The sequence below is a fragment of the Amblyomma maculatum genome, chromosome 1, assembly GCF_055883805.1.
Source record: "Amblyomma maculatum isolate TAMU_Amacu chromosome 1, ASM5588380v1, whole genome shotgun sequence".
NCBI lineage: Eukaryota > Metazoa > Arthropoda > Arachnida > Ixodida > Ixodidae > Amblyomma > Amblyomma maculatum.
Genome location: NC_139344.1, coordinates 312,388,808 through 312,412,202, shown reverse-complemented (window position 1 = coordinate 312,412,202; position 23,395 = coordinate 312,388,808). Strand labels below are relative to the sequence as shown.

Sequence of the window (23,395 nt, the reverse complement as noted above, 5' to 3'; positions counted from 1 at the left end):
GCGCATGCGCGAAAAGAAAGAAGGTAGGCGAGGAGAATTTGTTTGTAGTCTGGCGGATGTGACGTAATAAATTGCCTATTGTTGTTTTTTTTTTCGTTTTGTTTTTTTAGGACTGCTGCAGCTGAGGCTCTAAGGGAGCACTTCAGGTGAGGGTCAAAGGAAGTACCTTTGCAAGACAAACAGAACCACCGTTGCAGGCTGCGAGGTTCGAAACTGGGTTTGGGCCCACTGCGGAGGAGGGGCGCGCAGCGGGGTTTACGGAGCTTCTCCCAAACGCACACCCCTGTAAAAGCCGAGCACCAGGCCGGGGGACGCTTGTACCCATTTTTACCGGTGGGTGTCCGGCGGTGGGTTTCGAACTGACCACCTCCCGCAGCCGAGACGGGCGCTCTAACCACTGATGTTAGGAAGATAGTGAGAGACCGGAAAGCGTGGCGTGACATGGTCAATAGGGTCACGAAGAGTCGGACACGACTGAACGACTGAACTGAACTGATTGTTGTTTTTTGCTTGCGTGTACTCTCGAATCCAGACGCTTTTTTTTTTATCGCCGCCTCCGCAGCCGCAGGTGCCTTTTTTTTTTTTTCTCCCTTTTCAATTTTGGCGCCCAGTGGTACAAGCAAGCGGGAGGCTTGTTCGCGTCGCGTTGTTTCAGAATGACCGGACTGGAATGGATTCTGCAAATTAGATTGGGTGGCACGCATCCCTGCTGCTTTCTCCAAACTTTCGTGAGTACTGCGAAATACAGCGCAAAGCACGTGTTGCATTCCGTACTTGCCTCGCCAACCCATTGCACCGCTGCCCTCTCGTTACAAATTGTTTGGAAATTTTTTTCTGCATCGACGCTCTATTGTTTAGCGATCTCAATTATTTTTTTTTGTAATCTTGCTATGAGTCTATTTATCAGTGACTTCAAGTGAAGTGTAGAGGAACTAAGGAGCCCTTTTTCGTGCGCTTAAAAGCAGTCCCGGCGGCTCGCACGAAAGGGCTTTCCTTTCGTAGTTCATTTTCGAATACGCCTCCGTTTGGCCCCGGCTAGCCCTGTCCCAGCAAGAGCAACCATTTCTGTTTCCTTTCAGTATGTACCGAAATAATCTTGATGCACGGCGATTGTGAGATCTTGGCTTCGTCGCAGCTTCTGCTCATGGCCTCTCCCGATGGTATGCCTTGTGCCTCATGAAAAGGTGAGTAGCACTTGAGTGCACCCGCTTGTAAAAATATGTGCTGGCAAAAACCGGTTGCTTCACAAGGGTGCTGATATATGTAATCAAACTCGCCTTATTTATGAAGATAGTCCACAGCATGACTTTGATGTGGCCAGGGCATGAATTTCGATCAGCACCGCCACAGCCAAAGCAATAAAAAGCGGGGGAGTAACAGCGAAAAAAATACAGAGACCAAGAAATAAACGAAACGAGACACACGAATAGCGCTGAACTTACAGCTGATTTTTTTTTATTGGGAAGAATCACATCATATATACGCACAGAGAAACAGCGCACATGCGCAACGTCAACGACCTCAAGTTTTGGTAAAAAGAAAAAAAAGCATTTAAAAGCACGAGTGCATCGGCAGAACTGCTGCCCACTGTGCAGCATATTCATTTCCCGAGGAGATAATGTGACAAAAGGCGTACTCACGCACCCTTTACTTTTCTTATGTCAAAAGCTTTGGCTACTTCTCTAGTGCACTGGTAAGAATGAACGAACAAAACATCACTGTCATCAAAAAATGACGTGCATTCGCACATGAATCAGTGCTTCGCTAGGTTAGCTTCTTTCTTTTTCAGCGAATTAGCGTGCTCCATGAGCCGCACTTTAATGCATTGCACAGTCTGGCCTATGTAGGTAAGGCCACAGGACAGAGGGATTTGATATACTATGCCAGTCTTACAAGGAACATATCTATTTTCATGATTTATGTTGCACACATTTCTTCTGCCCCCTCGTGCATTCTTTGAACCGCGGCTCCCACTCTTTCTAGTTTGTTAGGAGAAGGAAACAGAACGTTTACATTATGCTTGCTTCCTACTCTTTTAATTCGGTGCAACAGCGTGTGTACATATGGCATGACTACTACCTTTCTTCTTCCTTCCTCCAAACACCTTTCCCACCCTCACATGCTTGAAGACAATTTTAGCGCGCAGAGGACTTTGTCTGCACTCGAGACGAGAACTGAGTTCAGGAAATCAGCTTCCCTGCATTTGTCCGCCTGAGTTAAGAGACTGGACATCATTTTATGATGACAAGATTTCTTCACTGCCATGCCTAAGCATCCCGTAACAATACTACTTTTTACGAGCTTTGAATGAAAGGCCCTGTAATTCAGAAGGGGCTTTTCACTCCTAGGTGAATACTGCCAACAGACATGGTGAGGTTGGAAAGACAACTTTAAATCGAGAAATTGTAAGGCTGTTTCTTGGGGGACTTCATGCGTGAGCCATAGTCCCGACCCATTACGTGCAAAAACATCAAGAACATTTGACACAAATTCAGGATTCACAGAGCTAGCTAGCACCAGAAAATCCTCCACGAAACGGAAAATGTGCATGCAACAACTGGCTAAATCATTCTCAACTTTCATATCAACCCTGCTTAGATAAATGTCGCTGAGGATGGGAGCTATCTTGGCACCTATGCACACACCAGATTTTTGCGTATAAAGTCGACCATCTCACTCAAAAAACGTGTTACTCAGGTAGTAAGATAACATTTCCAAAAAGGATCCGGTTAAGGTTCCACACTCATTTTGGAACCAGCATTCATCATTGTCCTCCGTAATACATTGCTGAACATACTGGATGAGTTGAGAGTGTGGAAGAGATTATACAAATCAACCACATCTACGCTAAAACCAGCACTGTATACCAAGCTCTCATTTTGGAGCAAATCAGCAACTGCCTCAGAATTAGGAACGAGAAATGGATCCTTTACTTGAAGTGACGACAAATGTTTGCAAAGATAAGATAGTAGACATAACCAACTGCCATGAATTGCGGAATTCATACTTTCATTCATTATACTTTCTGTGTTGTAACAAAATCCTTCACATCTTAGCTTTCCCAGGAGTGGGCATTTATTGCATTGTTCTGATTTCCAGGTCCTTCCCTGTCTTTGGTGTGTGTGCTGAAACAGGGATCCTTTGGAGGCAACCTGGGGCTTCCTTCTGTGCTTTTGATTCTGCCTTAGTTTCCATCGGATAGCTGTGGCTGGTACGTGTGGGCAAAGGCGTTTCATATTTGCAGACCAGCATATATATGGTCCAGTGCTTGTCAAGGCAATTTTTTTTGGTACAAAGTGTGATGCTGCTGCAGTTCCACAAAAAAAAAAAAATGTTTTTACAATTTTAGACAGCTTACCTTCAAGTTCTTCGATTTTGTAATGGTGTATATATCGTATGCTACCACTGTTCTTTTTTTTTTTTTTTTTTTCCTGTCATGCTAATGCATCAAGGATAATGCTAGGCTGTTATTCATTATTGATATAAACAGCGCGAACACGAAAACAAGGGACAAGAAACACGAAAACCACAGTACATGCGCTGACTCACAACTAAGCCTAAGCCGTTTACTGCAAGGCCCAGAAAAAATGAAGAAAAATGAAGAATGAAGAAAACGAAACAGTCTCGTGAAAAACCCCTGGGTTCACCTGCTGCATAAAAATTACTTTAAAAAATCACTTAAAAAAGACACTTCTTTCCTTGAAAGAGCAAGAGACGTCTTGCTGATACACTTATTGTCCGTTGAAATAAAATACGCTTCCACTATCTCTCTCGTTATCTTCTCTTTGTGGCGATATAAAATCTTAACACTGTCAAACTTAGGAGTGCATTTCTTCTTCTCCTTCTTCATTATTTCACATGACTGGCAATGGGATACTAGAAACGTTTTGTCCTTTCCAATTTCCAAGTTGTTACAGTGTTCCTGTAGTCTCTTATTTATACACCGTCCGGTTTGTCCTATATAACTGGCTCCACAAGAGAGTGGAAGCCTATACACAACACCTGTCTTGCATCCAACATAGGGGTTTCTATGTTTCACCCCACATTCTTGCTTCTTCTCTTCTCTTTCCCTTTGAACAGCCGGGCAGATCCTCTTCATCTTGAGCGGGGCGGTCAGTGCGACGTCCACATTATACCTCTTGCCTACATTTTTGAGGCCATGCGAAATCCTGTGCACATACGGTACCACGGCAACCTTCCTCTTCCTCTCACCCATGCTAGGCAGGGATTTCAGTCTGTGCGTTCTTTTAAGGTTCTTCAGTACCCGGCAACTGGCCTCAATAATAACTGACTCGCGATAACCGGCCTTTGCAATTCTCTTCACTTGTCTTTCAAAACTCTTGGCCATGCCGTGGTAACAAGATTTCGTCAACGCACTTAACAAGCAAGTGTTTATCATCCCATTCTTCACTAACTTGGAATGTCCTGAATTGGAGCCTAGCAACGGCTTCATCGATCTCGGGTTGTATTCCCAACAAACATGATCATCACCGAATTGAATCAAAATATCTAAATACTGTAACTGATCGTCCACTGGTTTCTCAACAGTAAATTCCAGGCCGGATCCACACTCAGTAAAAACATCCATAATGTCCTTCATTCTTTGATTGAATCCCTCACGGCCTGTTAATACTAAAAAGTCGTCCACATACCTGAAGGTGGAATAATGCAAGCCCTCCAAGTTATCCTTCAGGTGTCTGTCCACGTACATTAAGAAGATGTCACTCAAGACCGGTGCAACACTCGATCCAATGCACACTCCAGCCTTCTGTGTATATAACTTGTTCTTCCATCCTATGAAGGTGGATTCCAGGTAGAACCTCAAAGAGAAGATAACGAGAGAGATAGTGGAAGCGTATTTTATTTCAACGGACAATAAGTGTATCAGCAAGACGTCTCTTGCTCTTTCAAGGAAAGAAGTGTCTTTTTTAAGTGATTTTTAAAGTAATTTTTATGCAGCAGGTGAACCCAGGGGTTTTTCACGAGACTGATTCGTTTTCTTCATGTTTGTTTTTCTGGGCCTTGCAGTAAACGGCTTAGGCTTAGTTGTGAGTCAGCGCATGTACTGTGGTTTTCGTGTTTCGTGTCCCTTGTTTTCGTGTTCGCGCTGTTTATATCAATAATGAATAAGTACCAACTCGCCCAACAAAGTATCTTGGTAGGCTGTTATGGCTAGCATGATCTGCTAAGGTAAAGGTGCTGGTTTCATTCCACACCAACTGATACAGGTTGTGGGCTTGACTATCCTCAATTTCTTTTTAAAAAATCATAGCAAATTGTATTGCTATGAAGAATATTATCCCAGCTTGTTTTTGGCGAAGAAATATTTTCTGCCCGTGACCACCATCTTAAAGCAGTATAGACGCCAAATTTTGGTGGCATTTTTGTAAGACATTCCTGTATACGGGTCGCCAAGTGGTTTTTGCCTACGACTGCTAAATAATTTTCAGTTCAATTTTCTTTTCTCGCCAATTTCGGTTTCAACAGCTGAGAGATGGCTGTGACATCACAATCAAGTCCAAGCCATGCACAGCATGAAAAAGCCGCAGTATAATCTCCAGCTCTTCAATTGTTGCGATTCCTGTTCTTGAGGCAGGCTGGCTTCAGCGTTGCAGTGAATTTAAACATCACAGGATATCACAATTTTTTTTCACCCGTCACGTGACCTAGACTTAACTTTGGCGTCACAGCCATCACACAGCTTTTGAAACCGAAACGGATGAGGAAAGAAATTCAATGATAAATTGTTTAGCGGTCATAGGTGGATATCACCTGGTGCTTTCTGTACAGTAATACCTTGCACATCATTACAGCTAATTAAACACGAACCCGAAAATTAGGTGTCTATAGGTCTCCACCATGTTTAAAACAAACAAAGCAATCAAAGTGGCGTGGCAGTCGTCTATGGCCCCAGAGCAGGCGGAAAGCACGGGAGCGGCACTGTGGTGCCACCCCACTGCTGTGGCCATACTTGCCAAGAGCGTGTTATTGTGATATGCAGGCACCTTTTTGGCAGATAAAATACCCACGCGCTGTGTGAGTACAAAAGCAATACTTGGAAAAACTTCACGTACACAGCATGCATCGCCTTGTCCTGCACACCGTACCAGACCAAGAGCGGGTTTAAAGCGCACGAGCGAAGTTGTTGCTGCCTTGAAAATGAGTAGCGTTGATTGATATATATTTGCTATTTGCCCAGCACATTAGCCGCGGAATGCGTCGAGAATTGCAAAGCTTTGGGTGCATACAACAACTTTCAGTCGGGTAAGTGGAATGTGATTTTTCTCGCTCGTAAACAGCACACGCAAACCAGGTAGGAAGTATTCCGCTCAAAACATCATTGCATTCTCGGATGATTCTTCATACCGAGCATCAAATGAGCGTTGTTGGTAAGCATAGCAACAGTAGCAAGGGCACTGTGCCTTGGCACCGTACAGGTTTGCTTATCCTTGCATTATTCCTTTAAATCACCATGCTGCACGCCTAACTGTTCTGTTCGTGGAAGGTTATTGGCGTTAGCGTTTATAATTTCTTCATGGGTATTCAAGCTTTTAGCTTGCATTACAAGCTGCAGCGTCCACATGCTGGTTCCGTAGTTAGGGCTACCCAGTTCGGTCCTGGCCGCCGTGACCACGTTTCTATGTAGGATAAACTCTGAATGCGACAGTGTGCCATGCAGTACGTAGTTGATGTAAAGATCCTCAAAATCTGAAACAGGGGCCCATATGTCACTCGGGACGCTCAACCCCACAACTCGCATTCAAAATTAGCTGCAGTGAATACCACTCAAACCCCTCGGTATAATAAAATTCATCTCCAATTGAGCAAATCAGTGGCTGTCAGCACACGCATATTTCATCACAAAATTTAAAATAATTTGAGGTGAACAAAGCTAATATTAGCCATACAATATAACCACGGAGGAGTGCAATACTGATCGCATGCGCAGCAGCTCACTATGCACATAATACATACAACTAGAAAGTGAAAAAAAAATTTGCTTCAGGAATTGCTTACATTATAAACAGGTCTACGCATTAATATACTGGCTGCCTCGTCAACATTTTACGTGCACTCACAAAATACCATTACGCGTCATAAAGAAGGCCAAACTCGAGTTATTCATGGCCTTTGAGCCCATAACCGCTCTGGCGTAAAGGTGTCTGTATCCAGCCTTCGCGCCACACTGCGATGGCCCACTGTTTACGGCGACCTTCGCCCATAAGAAACCTGTGCAAGCTTACTAAACTTTGCGTTCTTTGCCTTCCAGCACATGCCACGGTGATGCAACTAGTCAGCATGGTGCTTTGTTTTTTATTTTTTCGGCTGCAGTAAACCATCGCACAATCACAATAGGCGAAAGCAACTGAAGCATTGTTTTTCCTACCACGCGAAAGTCTGTAATTACGACAGCGCCACCGCATCTTCATGACGTAGCCAGAGTGAAGGTGGTCTATACTCCTTTAAGCTTGCAAGTAATAGCAAAACCTAGTCACAGAGATAAATTTGTAAAAAAATTAACTTTTTGATGCATCACTATAAACAAAAATTTTCATATTAATAAAATGCATTGTTCTTTTGATGTGCAGGAAATAAACAAACTCTGCCTTATATTTGTTCAAATATAAATCATAAAATGTGGTACAAAAAGCTGAAATTTTGAAATGTTTGTCTAATTTTATATTCTTATGGTCTAGGCATTAGACTAGAGTGCCTGGGTTCGAATCTGACTGCCGGCAGCTGCGTTTCGATGGATGCAAAGCGGAGAGGCATCTGTGTGCTGTGCGATGTCAATGCATGTTAAAGATCCCCAGGTGGTCAAAATTACTCCGTAGCCCTCCACTATGGAGCCTCTCTCTTTCCGCTTTCGCTCCCATCTTCCTTCCCTTGTAGCGTGATTCAGGTGTCCACGGGAAAACTTTTCCTTTCCTGTAAACCAATTATTACTATTATAGTACTCAATCTATTTCTCCAACTTTTTTAGAAGACAAAAAGCCTATAAAAGAGATCAAACAACTTAAGCTGCACCTGCAAAAAAATTATAAAAGAGATCAAACAATGTAAGGTGCACCTGCAAAAGTATTCTAAATCAGAGAAAATTACCTTATTGAGGTTTGAGGTTTATTCCTCCGTCAGTTATGTAATGAAGTGGCCCTATTAAAGATATGAATAATACTAGTTTGCACAGAGCCATTCATTGCCATTTAATACTGAAAGTTTAATCAGGGTGCTTTTAAGTGAGAAAATAATTTCTCAAGTTGAGCCTTTGCAGGCAACCACGGTGTTGCTCTGTGCCTGCTCATCGCAGCAGCCCACTTTCTGCTGGCTACGAACTAGCAGTCCACTGCTTGAGTGCAATGGTGCTTTAGGCCTGGGCACTGTCAGCTTTAAATGTGCAAATTTTTTGCAGTTATATATGTGTATTGTAAAGAAGAAGTTTTGATTAAGCGGACAGATAGCCGAGAAGGAGGAAGAGGAAGTGCTTTTGCGGACCAGCTGACTCAAAAGTTAAGCCACCACCGCTCCGGTTCTTCTCGCTACTAGTGCCCGCTACCAGTGCCTGGATCCCCACTTAACACTTGGTGGAGGTGCGGGGTAATATATATATATATATATATATATATTGCATGACACAGTACCATTCAATGGCATTTATTTTTTAGAGCTTAATCTAATTTGTGCTTTAGATGAAAAAAAAAACATTTCCATTCAGCGATCGCTTTGAACCCTGGCGTTGCTCTTCACTGCAATGGATGCTGGAGCTGACGTCAAGGAGACATGTAACAACACCTTGTGGGGGTTCTCACGGGACTCGGGCTCTGTGCTCAGAACGGAACGCCCCGCCGCTAGCTCTGACCACATCCGTGGCAGGGAAGAACGAAACACTGAGGCAGAGCCACCGAGCTGGGCTGTTTATTGGGAGTTCCCAATTTTTATCCTTGGTCATAGCAGCACCCGCGGGCTCTGGCGTCGCGGCGTTGTCTCCCCCCGATGAGATGCTGTGCATCGATATTAGAGGGTAGGGGGAAGGAGGGGCCGCCCGGCACGCTACGCCAGGTCTCTCGCCCCTGCCCTCTCCGCCACTGCTTCAGGGGAAGGAGAGAGATGAGGTATCCCCGTGAGGCAGACAGAGCCGTGTCGTGCAAGCGTGGGTAATCTTAAATTCCCACACCCTCCTCCCTTAATCATGACCTCCACCTGGGTGCCGTTTTCCCCTTGGGAGTCGCACGGCTGGTCCTTCAGCAGGCCCATGTAATACAGGAATCAGGGCAGGGGTCGGGACTTTGGTTGTTGGGCTCTGCTCCTGGTGCCGCTGCCAAAGTGAGGCAGGCCACCCTCTATGCCGAACGGGCCCCACATGCAGGCCGTACATCCGACTCTTTCTGTTGAAATCCCCGTCGCCGCAGTCACGAGGAAACACAAGGGGCCGAATTATCATGGCTCGCTTACCGGTCATGGGCCGCCAGTACGCCCGTGGTGCGCTGCTCACCCACGGCTGCGCCGACTTCCCGTAGGTCGTAAATCGGCATCAGACTCCATCCTGATAGGAGCTCCATACTGTTTTTGTTGAATGCCAGTCTCTGTGCTCGACCTCAAACCGAATATGGCACTTGCATTTGATAGCCCTCCTCGCAGCTGCGGGCAAAGAACAGTCTTCTTTGCAGCTTTTTGATCCGCATCTCAAATTACTTTGCGGGGAATTCTGATCCTTCTGCTGTACTACAGCTTCATTTAAATTTTTCTTTGTGTCCGTGGCCTTCGGCAGATTCCTTTATTGTCGAAGCTGGCAGTGCCCAAGCCTAAAGCAGCATTGTATTGAAGCAGTGGAGTGCTGGTTCTATGTATATTTGCAGCCGGCAGGAAGTGTCCTGCAGTGAAGAGCATGTAAGGAATTTACGGCGTTGCAGCGGAGCACCAGAACAAGAGGGCCAGCGTGGCAGGCTTCTCGAACTGAGCAGCCTGTGCCGTGCTTGCTGGCTGTGAACGCCGATCTTAGTGCCTCCGCTTTACAGCGGCGCTGTGCGCTACAGGGCCCCCCGACCAAACGGAGCTGCGAAATGTACGCGCCAACGGGGCAGGGATGAGGGTGCCTCAGCGGCAGGCATGTCGACAGATAAGCCAGCAACATCCGAGGGGAGCTCCTGGGGAGGTGTCTCCATATATTTGGGTTTAAGGCGATCCAGGGAGACTACCTCTCACGACCATCCAGCAGGATAGTCGCCGACTTTGTAGTCTTGTTGAGGACATGGTACGGGCCATCATAGGGGGGGCTAAGAGGCGCCTTTACAGTGTCTCGCCTTAGAAAAACATGCCTCGAGGACGCAAGATCTGGGTGCACAAAGATCTGACGGTCAGATGATAGAGGTGGGACTGGGTTTAGGTGTTGAATGCTGTCCCAAAGGCGTTAAAGGTACTGCAGGGGCTGGGACGAGGAAGCCGAAGGAACGAACAAGTCTCCGAGATGACTTCGGCCACCAAACAGCCAAGGTCGCGACGAAAAACGGTGCGTAGGCCAAGAAACACCATAGGAAGGTGACCAGCCCAGTGCTCGCGATCTAGGCGAGCAATGAGGGCAGTCTTGAGCTGACGATGGAGCTTCTCAACCATGCCGTTAGCACAAGGATAGTATGCTGTGGTGCGGCAGTGTTTAGTGCCGAGCAGACTGGTAAGGGAAGTGAAGAGGATGCATTCAAACTGGCGGCCACGATCCGTGGTAACAGCCAAAGTGGGAAATCCATGCTGAAACGAAGGCTTTGGCAACTGTTTGCGCAGTAATGTCCAGAGTGGGCACTGCTTCGAGCTAACGAGTGAAGCGGTCAGTCATCATCAGAATGTGCCGGCAGCCATTAGATGGAGGTGGTGGTCCAACCAAGTCAAGGTGAACGTGGTCAAAGCAACAACCAGATGGCAGGAAAGACTGGGGAGGAGTCTTTGTATAGTGAGTCATTTTGACGTACTGGCAAGCAAAACACGAGCGGGCCCACTGGCGAACGTCTAATGTTTGGCCAGACGTACCGCTGGGTAATGAGGCACTATGTGGCTCTGATGCTGAGATGGCAGATGTCGTGAAGTGAATGGAAAATGGCAGGATGAAAGACCTCTGGGATGGATGGACGAGGTAGAGCCGATGACCCTAATCACAAAGAGCGCACTGTTATTAACCCTTTCACTGCCAAGATTTTTTTTTGTGACTGCTCCTCACTTCCTTCCAGGTTCTTTTTTCATCTGTGTTACTTTCACCTGATTCAGAATTCGGTTTGGTTTGGTCAGGAATTCAAGAACTGTTGATTCAGAATTCATCAACATTTTCTGAATTCTTTCATCTATCATAGCATGGATGAACCTGGCACACTGACTCGCCATGACTCGCTGCTGAAGCAACAAAGCGACGTGGTGATGATAATGATGCAGGTCTAAAAATACCTAATCTATTTGTAGTTTAATATGAAGAATGGGTCCGCGAGTCAGGGCCTCGCCCGATTACTAGTCACAAATTCACATGAATTCCATTCTGCTCCAAAATACCAATTGGTGAAATATGAGAGAGGCCTTCACCCTGCAGTGGGTATAGTCTGGCTGATGATGATGATAAAAATGCCAGTTTATTTCCGGGTCAGCAGAGAAGCACTTTGCAAAGATACAACACTGCACGCTGCTGCAATGCGAAGCATGTGGTCGAGACTCGTGACAGGACAATGCTTTGCTACAAAAGTAAGGGGCCAGTGCTTTTACATGGCAAGACAAAACATAGTGGGGTGTAAAGATGGCCTATGTGACATGGCAAAAGGGGCTCCGAGCAGTACAAAATACATTGCTCCTCGTCTGGCTGCAACTCAAGCAAAAAACCCAGCTCAGGAGGCATCGCTTCCGTCTTCATCCTGGTATTGCTCTGCTCCACATACATCAGGGTCCATTACATCAGGGTGCTTCGGGCTGCTCGCCAACAGCTAACAACGTGATCGCTCCCCAAGCAGGGCTCCCGCCAGACTCCCCCGATTCTTCCATTCTGTCCCTTTATCTACACTTTCTGCCGTGTCAAGCACAAGTCTCGCGCCGCGATAACCTTTGCACATGCACAGTTGAGCTGCCCCTCCACGTGCTGAGACAGAGAGAAAAGAGCACGTGCAGTTTAATTAAAAGACGAATTGAGGCGTTGGAGCCGCACATATATTTACGCTAAATGTTTTACGAATTTGTGAAGCCTCTTCGTAGACAATACGACTTGTCAGCAATATTTCTTTTTAGTGGCAGGGAGTTACGAGTATACTCAAGAGGAGAGATGAAATGCTGGTGTCACCGTTGGCGACAGATTTCTCAAGTGAAATGTATATGTCAATATTGATTTTGCGAGTGCAGATCCCGAAAGTTATGCTGCTCGGCCATTAATTTCAGAGTGGCGGCAAACTGGCCATTTTAATGAGGTCGTTGCAAGTCTGGTTCAACTGGTGGGAAGATTTTTTTTTTTTTCAATTCAGTTTTTTATGTGATAAAGGAGCCCTTTGTGTCCATACGGTTTTTCTTTGTCCATAGCTCATCATCATTATCATCGTTAGCTGGACTATACCCACTGCAGAACGAAGGCTTCTCTCATAATCCTTCAGTTAACCCGGTCTTGTGCTAGCTGCACCCACTTGACCCCTGAAAACTTGCTAACCTCGTCCACACACCTGACTTTCTGCCGCCCCCTGCCACGCTTGCCTTCACTTGGAATTCAATTTGTTGCTCTTAGCGACCATCGGTTATCCTCTCTTTGCAATACATGTCCTGCTTGTGACCATTTCTTCTTGATTTCGACTCATCATCATCAGCCTGATTATACCCACTGCAGGGCGAAGGCCTCTCCCATACTTCTCCACTTAACCCGGTTCTGTGCTAGCTGCATCCACTTGACCCCTGCGAACTTCTTACTGATTTCGACTAGAATGCCATTATTTAGAGTTGATTTCTTGGACCCACTCTGCATACTTCCTATCTCTAGACTACACGTACCATTTTCCATTCCTCAGTTCTATGCATCTACTTCAACTTAAGTATAACCCCTTTAATTAGCCTTCACATTTGAGCCCCATAGATGAGTACTCGTAAGATGCAACTGTTGTTTACCGTTTTCCTGAGGTATACCGGTAAGCTGCTAGTCATGGCCTGAAAGAACTTGCCAAATGCGCTCCATCCTAGACTTGTTCTACAGGTTTTCCTTCTGAACTTAATCCTAGTGCCAGCGGAAATAATCTGAGCGCCAACTTATACAATCTGCGCACCGCGTAATTTAATTTTAGTGCCAAGCATTTAATAAAAGCGGCAGTGTATTTAATCCGAACACCAACTCGAATGATGACAGCGCCAAACAATGGAATCAGAGTGCCAACGCAATTAATACAAGCGCCAGCGGATTTAATTCATATGTGGAAAATGAATGCGATAGAGGGCTCTAAAGCACGAAGCATGAATTCCAGAAATAAATCGAAATTGAGATCACTTCGCAGACCATGCGACGCTTAAGCATCACATCTGCATGCACTATTTTGCTTTGTTCTTGTATCTTGCAAAAACCAAGAACCACGCGCAACTGAAAAACTGCAGTTTATGACACGCCTCTTGTAGCTTTTAGTTTTAGACGCATGACAAGTGAATAAATATGACTGTCATCTTCTAATTGGCTGGTTAAGCACTGCTTATTATGGGTTGTCATATGCACTGAATCTGCATGCTGATGGCATTTCGGCCTTCACACAACAGCCTGCTGTTTTTACGAAATGGCAACCGGTGCAGAAATGTATTTGTGTTTCTAATAATGATTCAACACCACTAGCAGAAAAGAAGGATTAGTGTAAAGCAGAGTTGGTTCAGGCGAGAAGACATGGAGCCAGAGAAACATATCTCATTTTACCGCTTTCTCAATTTTACACGGCCACTACCACGGAAAGAGAGAGCACGTGCCGTTGCATTCAGTCTGGCTCTGACATGGCAAAGTGGCTGAAACTATGTACAGCAGAGCTTTTAACCCAAACAGCAGTGCTTAATTTGCCTGGGCTGTAATTGTAGCGGCGTAGGAAACTACAGGCTTGTAAAAGCACAGAAGCGGCCGTCTTTAAAATGCAGTTTTATTTTCTGGGAGACATTAGGTTTAAAACACTTGCATCAAGGCAATGTTTGTCATAATACTGATGAAGGCTATCCTATACGTTGACACTTTGCTGATTCGGCGCACTGTCTGAAAGATGATCTCAATTTTGATTTATTTCTGGAATTCATGTTTCGTGCTTTGGAGCCCTCTATTGCATTCATTTTCCACATATGGATTAAATTGGTTGGCACACGGATTAAATTTGCCGGCACTTGTATTAATTGCTTTGGCACTCAAATTAAATTAGTTGGCGCTGGCATTATTTGAGCTCGCGCTCGAAATAGATATGCTGGCGCTTTAATTAAATGCTTGGCACTCGAATTAAATTACATGGCACGCAGATTATATCAGTCAGCGCTCAGATTATTTGCACTAGCACTAGGATTAAATTCGGGGGGAAAACCTGTAGTTATCGCTCTTTCATGGTCCGGATCTGCGGTTGCTACCTGTCCTAAGCAGACACATTTGCCAACAACATCCAGAGCTTTGTTACCTGCAGGGTGGAAGTACTGCTCCATTCACTCCGTTTGCTTTATTCTGCTCCAAACTGCTTTGCCTGCGCCATCCTGCCCCAAAACACAATATTGTTCCAAAACTCCAAAACTTGATGTTTTGCCATGATGTTTTGATGCCTTGGTATTTTGCCATAAAATTTAGCGAAACATGATTTTTGCTTAACATTAATTGTATTGGGCCATTAATTGCGCCAGGTACAAGAAATGCGGTTCGATGCAATTTGGTTAGGTGACTGTGAGAAGTGCAGCAGGGCAGTGGCATGTTGTGCTATAGACCTTTTCACGAGCCTCGGCGAAACCGGTTTGACTGGGCTGTGGGGCGGCTTTGGGAGAGATAATTCTCAACTTTTCTTATGCTAGCAGCACAACCCAGTATTGAATATGGCAGCGCCCACGACCACTTTTCGAAAAGGTCTATAGACCAGAACAAGGAGGGTAAATTGAACACTGTCATTTTGAGAGCGTTCTAGCACCATCTATAGTTGCCGCAGCGAAACTATGCCTCTGGATTGTCAAACGAGGCAGCCGTGGGTGTCTAGCTTTTGCGCTTTTATGTTTCTTTTTGAAGTTTTCGCAACTGGTTGCTGATAAAATTGTCAAAAGTTAATTTCTGCCTCACAGCAAGACTATTCTTTACATCTTGCGAGGGCAGAGGCAAGTACAGTGTCCACAAGTGAAGTGAGTGGTTCCTATAAGCGCATGGTACCATTGCATGCAGGCTTGCTATGGCTGTGACTTTTCTGATTTGATTTGCACCCCCAAGTAATGTCCCATGTACCAGCAAAACCTTTGCAGTCTGCTATATGTTTTACCTTTGCGTGGTGACTGCAAAAAATCTGCCGCAGCCCACACCTCACAAAACAGACCGCATGCCGCTACTGCGAGCGAATGCTTCTCATTGGCGATGATTCCCCGGTGTCTCTTTTGTTTTTTTTTTCTTTTCCAGCAGGGTTGAAAAATGAATCAGCAGCACATCAACCAAACAGGAGATATCAAGGTCTTATTTTTGTGACTGGTTGGCGTTGCTTATCATGGCTGTTAAAAAAAAAAAAGGCACTTCCTTGCTGAAATGCAAACGGAGACATCAGGTTTACTCGCACTTGTGGCATGCCACCTGTTTGTGCGGTGCGGACTGCAACAAATTTTTGCAGACACCACGCGAGGGTAAGAAAAGTCACAACCGTAGTATTTTTCGCATAGAAAGGTACCATGCGCTTAACCGAACCACTCGCTCCACTTGTGGACGCTGTGCTTGCCTCTGCCATTGCGAGATGTGTAGAACAGCCTTGCCATGAGGCAGAAATGCAATTTTGACGATTTTGTGAGCAGCAAGTTGTGAAAACTTCAAAGAAACGTAAAGGCGTAAGCGCTATGAATAGCCATGGCCACCTCGTTTGGTAGTGCAGAGCAGTCATTTCGCTGCAGCACCTCTAGGTAGCCTTATAGCGCCCTCAATATGGCAGCGATCAATTTACCCTCCGTATTCTGGTCTATAAGGGTCGTCATAGTTTAAACGATGGCAGCACACTAGTGGTGGAGGTACAATGCACCTTGGCTGGGCCTAGCTAACACATATAAAATTTTAATAAACTAGAAAAGCGAGCATAAGAAATATTTTGATCTCAAGTTATTCTAAAACGAGTCACAAACGACTGGGAGGAATTAATTGCGAGAAAAATGTTTTGTGCGCATGACAGCAACTTCTCCCAGCCTTTTGAATCGCCGGTGGTGAGAGAAGTGAGGGCAAGGAGCGAAGCAATTGCCACAGACTACCACGAGCTGTTGAGGAAACTTTTCTGGTTACAAAGAACTACACGAGTTGTTCCAACAGTTCTGCTGTGAAAATGAGTGTGTACTTCACTATAGAATCGTTGTTAACAACAAACCTGTCCAGTCTACATCAGACAAAAGCATACTTGAAGCATTATGGGGGTGATGCCAGGACGGTGTTAATTGCAAAAAATGCTTTCAAGAGTGTTGGAAAGGCATAGAAAGCCTGTTGCCGACGTGTAGCCCCAGTGTTATTTAAAAGAAAACATGAGTCACTGGGAGACCACCATGAAGTAAAGAAGCTTAAGGAAGAAAAGGCTACCCTTCAGTGCCATCTATCCTTCCTGAAGGTACTACTGAGCAGTGCCCAGGAATTTATCAGCACAGCTGCGGAATCAAAAAGTGGCGATGTGCAGCTTGTTTATTTTAATTCCAAGGTAGTGGTGGTGCTTGAGCGTGGACATGTCTAAAGCTGTCAAGTCAGAATAGGCAAAAGCTTTTAGTCAGCTGTGTTACTTTAAACATCTTTACATGTTGAGATATGCGTGCATAGGTAGTACAGCATTGAATCTTGAATAAAAAGTAATCAAATTGGATTTTTTTGTATATCAGAAAAAAAATTGCTGTTATTCAAAGTGTTTACCCTAGAAACATGTTCCAAAGCATAATTTGAGTGCTCCAAAGAGGCATTACCACTGCTTTCTGAGCTGTTCCAAAATGCTCGAGCCTGCTTCCACCTCTGTACCTATTAAGGTGAAAGCCTTCAATGGCTCATACTGTTGCTGTTTGTTCGTCCGGTCAGACATAGATATCAATCCTATGACGTCATCACCCAAAACCGAAAATAACATCATCAGGAAAATGAACTTCAGTAGAGTAAGTTGTTAGGCTAGTTGGTATTCTATATTTAAGGACATAGTTTTCAGTGCAAAGGCACGTGGCCAAAGAAAAAAAAAAAAAAGAAAGACTATAGGGACAAACACTGCGCTGTGTTCGTCCCTATAGTCTTCCTTCTTCTTCTTTCATTTGGCCGCTTGCCTTTGCGCTGAAAACTATGTCCTTAAATCTAGAAAAATGAAAGTCCGATCTCCACCGGGAATAGAACATATCTCGGATCCCCTGCCGAGCGCTTTAACCTACTGCGCCATGCCCCCCCCCCCCCCCCCCCCCCCTTTTTTTTTTCTTTATTGCCGACTTAGACATTCAAAACAAGACGATGAACAATAAAACGTGCCAGCATACTTTCGCGTGACACGGCGGGTTAAAACTTTTTCAGTTCTACCAAACTGAAAACTGAAGTTTTACCAAACTGAAGCCATGCCCGGAATTGTGAAACACATCATAATTCTTCTTGTCTACAGTGAGGATGATAGTAGCGATAACAGTAATGCTGCAATTAGTGATAATGGCAGTGATGGAATTAACAATGACGATGCAATTAGTTGGTAATGATAATGAGAGCAAATGTGATGCACCTTGTGCACCAACAACACTCAGGCTGTCGCATTTCTGCAGTGTAGATTGCACAGTGCTCTCGGAATTTTTGTAAACTGCTGCTCTTATCCGAGGCTATTGACCATTACCGTAGGCTTCCACATATTAATTTTTAGGCCTATGTTTTTGCTTTGCTTGCCTAGGTCATTAAGCATTCTTTGTAATTTGTCCACTGAGTTAATTAACAAGGCAATGTATTAAATCAGCCCTTATTCATAATTGTTCCCACTCCAGGTTTCTGAATACTTCCTCTAAGCAAGTGGCAAATAGTACTGGGGAGATCGTGTCTGCTTGCCTAGTGCCTTTCCTTATGGGAATTTTATTACTTTCTTTATGGAGGACTATAGTTGCTATGCGGCCACTATTGATATCTTCCAATACTTTCACATACGGCTCATATACACCCTTAGGCAATGACTGCTGACGTTTCGACTGAGTCAAATGCTTATTCTAATCAACGAATGCTATTTATAAAGGCTGGTTATATCCCGAACATCCTTCTATCACCTCGTTGATAGCATGATGAATATGATCGATGGTAGAGTACCCTTTCCGAAAACCTGCCTGATCATTTGGTTGATTAAAGTCTAAGGTTGTCCTGATTCTGTATTTGATCCCGGATATATCAAATGCACATATATCATTTTCCTATATCGAACTCTCAAAATATCCCCCTGAAAATCCCACATTAAAGTTTAGCAGCGTTGTTCATGTCCCTCGAATTGCGCGTCGTGCCCTGCAAAGGATTGTTTTAACAGCTCACCGGCAATCATTTTTCATGCATAGAGCCGGGTTGTGCAGTCATGGCAGCTGCTGCCTGCCAAGATTTCTGGCGCCTGCGAAGTGGCATTTGGAAGTGTTCCCAATGTACTCTCCTTTTCGACACTAGGTGGCAGGTGACATTCAGTGCGTGTGTACACCTTGCAGGTCATCGCCGCACCCTTAGTGAGCAGTGTGTTGCCGGCAGGCAACGCACCACTGCCATACATGTACCATATTCATGCTTCTGGGTTAGAGAGCCTCATCTGTTGGTTTGCCTTGTATATGAAATTGCCTATGTATCTAACTATTCCGTGATCCACTTCGAGTTCAATATATATATAACTGTAGTAGCAATGACTTAGTAAATTCCGTATACGCAACAGGTAGTATGTTGATTGGTCTGTAATTTTTCAAGTCCTTAGCATCCCCTTTCTTAAGGATTAAAATAATGTCAGCATTCTTCCAAAACTCCGGTGACGATGTCCAGACATTGCATGTGCAAAGTGGCCATTTTTCAAGCACAATATCCCCACCGTCCTTCAACAAATCTGCAGTTACCTGAGCCTCCCCAGCTGCTTTCCCCCTTTTCATAGCTTCTAAAGCTTTCTTAACCTCTTCCTTTGTCACTGACGGAACGTCTGATTGCTCTTCACTATTGCTAATCTCATTATCAGCCTGGTTAAGTGTAGAACTCCTCGGCTACCTTGGTATGCATACATCGGATTTTCACCTACTTAATTTCCCCTTCACCTCTTTCAGGCTAGCATTGTATTTTAGAGCATGCTCGATTCTCTCCGTAATATACCCCCTTGCGTCGAACAAATTACGTTCACCGAGTACCTTTAACATCTCTGCCAGTTCTATCCTGACCCATCGGAGGGAGGTTTTCACGCCTTGCCATTTCATAATCAGATATTTCGTCTGCTTAGATAGTTTACTGGTAGCCTGTCTAATTGTCCTACTGCCTACCTCTGCCATGCACTCATTATCAATGGCTCTGAAATTATCGCTCATTGCTTCTAGACTAAGATCGCCTTCGTCGCTTAAGCTGAATATCTGTTCTGTTCAGAGATCCTGAATTCATGCACCGTCCCTCATGTGGCAAACCTTATTCGTTCCCTCCCAAGTGTAGCTTGCTGCCGGGCTAGTTGATGATTCATGAAGTCAAGAATTTAGCGCAAAAATAAAGAGCGGACGAAGAAGGACATATAAAATGATTGACCAGCGCTAGTCAATCGCCTTATGTGTTCTTCTTCGTCCATTGTTCTTTATTTTTGTGCTACATTCTTGACTTCGTGTAGCAAGGGGCAGCAGAAAATGAAGTGTGCGAATGAGATGAAGTTTTCAAGGATTAGGTCGCCACAGCTGGCTAAACATTAAGATAGGTATGTAGGGACCTTGATGTCGATAGTGGGACCCGGCCATTTTCAATGGGTTCAATGACCAAAATACATAGGATTGGCTTACCTCTTGCAAGCGGTTAAGCATCCACAACCAGGGAGACGACGCTGTGAAGCTGAGCGACATGGTGTTTTACGTGACAGGCATTGCCAGTTTGTAGAGCAGAAACCGCAAAGCAAACTTCACCACCTAGTCTGCTTTTAAACGCGCCTTTTCTTAGATCTTTGGCTGCCCTTGCATACAAAAGCTGTGTTCCAAACAGTACTTGTGAGCCTAAACCCAGCTGCAAGGATCCTTCACCAGTTATACTGAAGACATTGTGAACCTGTGTACACATCTAGAAGTCTCCAGCCAGAGATGGATCAGATAAAGCGCATTCTCAAAAACATTGAGGCTGACGCAGTTGTCCTAAACCCTATCACTGTTGCCAATATATTCATGCTTTGGCAGGAGCAAAGCAGCGCATTCTGGTTCAGCCACCTTCTGTGCACTTTGAATCACTTTCCAGCTTAGTTCCGTCAGCAGCTTGCTGCTGGACCAGTTTAAAGACTGCGATTGGGGAGGTGATATAACAGCTACTCCTAATTGAGGACATTTGGGGATCTCCATCTAGCCTGGCCATGACCCTTCAGGCTGATTTGAGAGCAAGTGACTGAAGTGCTGCCATTCATTCATCTGCAGGTTCCTGCTGCAATAACGCTCATGTATGGCAACGTCAGATCTGGTCAGACATGTTTATCCCGTTCCGCCTTCCACTGTAGCCTGCCACCTTCATTCCTACGTAACTGTCCACTCTTTGTGTGGACTCCTGGTGCATATATGACAACCTTCTTATTTGTTATGCGTGCAGAGTTTCTGGTCACATTGTGAGTCATTGTCGCCACCTGCAGATGTGTCTGCCTTTACGCGCCCCTGAGCCTTGGCCACGTCTGTCCTGCAGACAACTTTGACACCTCCACTCACCACCTGCCTACTCGCCTCCATCCTCATAATGCCACTCGGTTCCTTTGCTGCATCTCTGCCCCAGGAAAACTAGTTACTGCCTGAGGCAAGAACTGCGAATACGTCAACAAATGTAGGGCCGTTCCTTGTTGATACTGGGGCTACTGTATCTGTGATGTGTAGGAAACTGCACAAGCTAATAAAAGTGTGGACAACATTATCTGATCTTTCGCTTCTCACATCGTAATGCGCAGTGTCTTTCGCCTTTGACTGCCTGCACGGCCAGGGCCACCATTCACAGCTCATTATGTACCATAGAATTTGTTCTCTCGTCGTGCTGCTGTGACACCATTTCAGGTTTTGACTTTCTCTCTGACAATGGCACCATCATCATCATCATCTGCGTTAATGCCTAATTAGAACTTCTCCCATGCAGTTTGATGATTTGTCTCCCACTTTGAGCAAACTGGCTGTGGCTGCCGACATTGAGCTTCCTGCATGCTCATCTTCCTCCTTACAAGAGAATTAAAGGAGACTTTTATCCTGCAGTGGGTGTAGTCAGGCTGGTTAGGATGATGATGAGGAACCTGTTTGGCTATGCTCTTGCCATTTTTTTTTTCTTTGCTGTTGCACACTATCGCATCCTCTTCACCTAAAAAAAAAGTGCAAGACACCCCTACATAAAAACTTACACAATATCCATGGAAACCTACTTGTGAGATGCTAGTCATTGTTGCATGGCTAGTGTTTTGTACTTTCCTATGTGCAGAAAGTGCCGAGCATTATTTTCATCGAGTCACACTAGCTTCATTTTTTATTTATCGATTTATACATACTATCGATCCAACCTGGACGAAGATAGGAGTGGACACAATGTCAAACTTGGAATAGCACAGCCATTTCGTATCTAAAAAAGAAAAACAACTTTACCAAAAAAAATAAGTGGACACTGCTCAGTTCTATGGCGCAGCTAGGAAGTGTTGTATGGTGCTTCATTTCTTTCTTTTCTGACATGATGGGAAGTTTTACTGAAGAGCCAAGATTTTGTTGGGGAAGCAGTTTCAGATAACAGAAATAAGCAGTTGGTCATATATGTGCTTGGTAGAAGAACATAGCTGCTATTCTGCAAGCATGAAACTGTGCGGCTTGTGTGAGTTCCTAACATTTTTTAGTTGCCCCAGTTTTCGTGAAATAGGGGCTTGTTTCTAACTAGACACGCAAGTATTTAGACATTTCTTGACAGATGAACGTAACGCATGTCTGCAAGACCTGAAAGGCACTGTGTTTTGTTGTGCCTGAGTGCATATTTAGCAAATATGTTAAGTGCAGCACATGCCCTCTCATTTTGGAGATTTAAATTCAGGGGCTAACCGGATGGGTAGTAAGGACCTTGTAATAGTTGTAAACGTGGTGAGTACACTGAATTCTCATTTGAGGCGGAAAAAAGATTGCTAGATCAAAGCAGTGCATCTTACTGTTGCATTTCATATTGCTTCCCCACAGTGGCGGCAAGTTTCAGATGCATAGCTGCGGATGTCCTGCTGATGACAGGAAAGGTGCTTGCATTACAGAAGATATTTTATAAGCGTTGTGTTCATCCAGAAAAAAAAGAAGGATTGTAGTATAAGATTATTTCAATTTGAGAGTTTCTATAGGCTCTTCAAGAGCATTATGTGCCTTTGTTTGGACAAATGCTGCATCATTGGTCATTCCTCGTTCATATCCATACAGGTGCATAACCTGCAGGATTTTCATCCTCCTGGTGTGTGGGCGCTCATGCATGAAGGAAAAAATAAGAGTGCGAGACAAAACAAACTATCGCTTGTTTGTATGCTTGGGCCGCTTTGTTTAGTGCATTTGTAAAATATCTGTATAGCATGAGTCACTGTAAAAAGTAAAAAAAAAAAATCGTCAAGGGTGAGTTGTGCTCTAGTTGGTGCCAGTAGTTAGGCTGCTTGCTGTCAGTTGAGCACATCAACAAAACTGCCAGGCTCAAAACAGCCACTTGTTTTCCAACATGTCAATCCAGTTGGATTCGTAATGGGACTGCTCAGCGTCAGTGTATTCTTCCTTTTGGGCTCGGCAAAGTATTTTCATAGTCACTTCTATTTGTGCTTGGAATATTGCTTGCGAGAAGAAAAAGGAGCAAGGGAATATCTTCACATTTGCACTGGTTCCTCACAGGTCTGCGCGGATGTGCCTTGCGATCACTGCTACATGTCGTGCGTCAAATGCTTCGATGGAGCAAAGCGGCCCTTGCGAGGTCTATCTGCGCAAACATGCGCTCGTTTAAAATAATTATTTCAAATAGGGCGCCGAACCTGCATTTGCGAGCGGTGCAGATGGCGGCACTTACCAATCATTTTTTTTTTCTCTTTAGGATGCA

At 44.7% G+C, this 23,395-nt stretch overlaps 1 long non-coding RNA gene across 3 annotated transcripts; it reads left to right on the top strand.

The window, feature by feature from the left end:
* Positions 1–334: 334 nt before the first annotated feature.
* Positions 335–23,340, top strand: LOC146207115 (uncharacterized). 3 transcript variants are annotated; one of them, XR_014706600.1, is made up of 4 exons: positions 335–728; positions 1,080–1,184; positions 3,100–3,211; positions 7,271–17,340. It is a non-coding gene; the product is annotated as an uncharacterized LOC146207115 (long non-coding RNA). The 3 variants fall into 3 exon arrangements; XR_014706593.1 differs by lacking the exon at positions 7,271–17,340 and adding an exon at positions 20,958–23,340 and having other exon boundaries at positions 337–728; XR_014706592.1 differs by having other exon boundaries at positions 348–728; positions 3,100–17,340.
* The last annotated feature ends 55 nt before the right edge of the window (positions 23,341–23,395 follow it).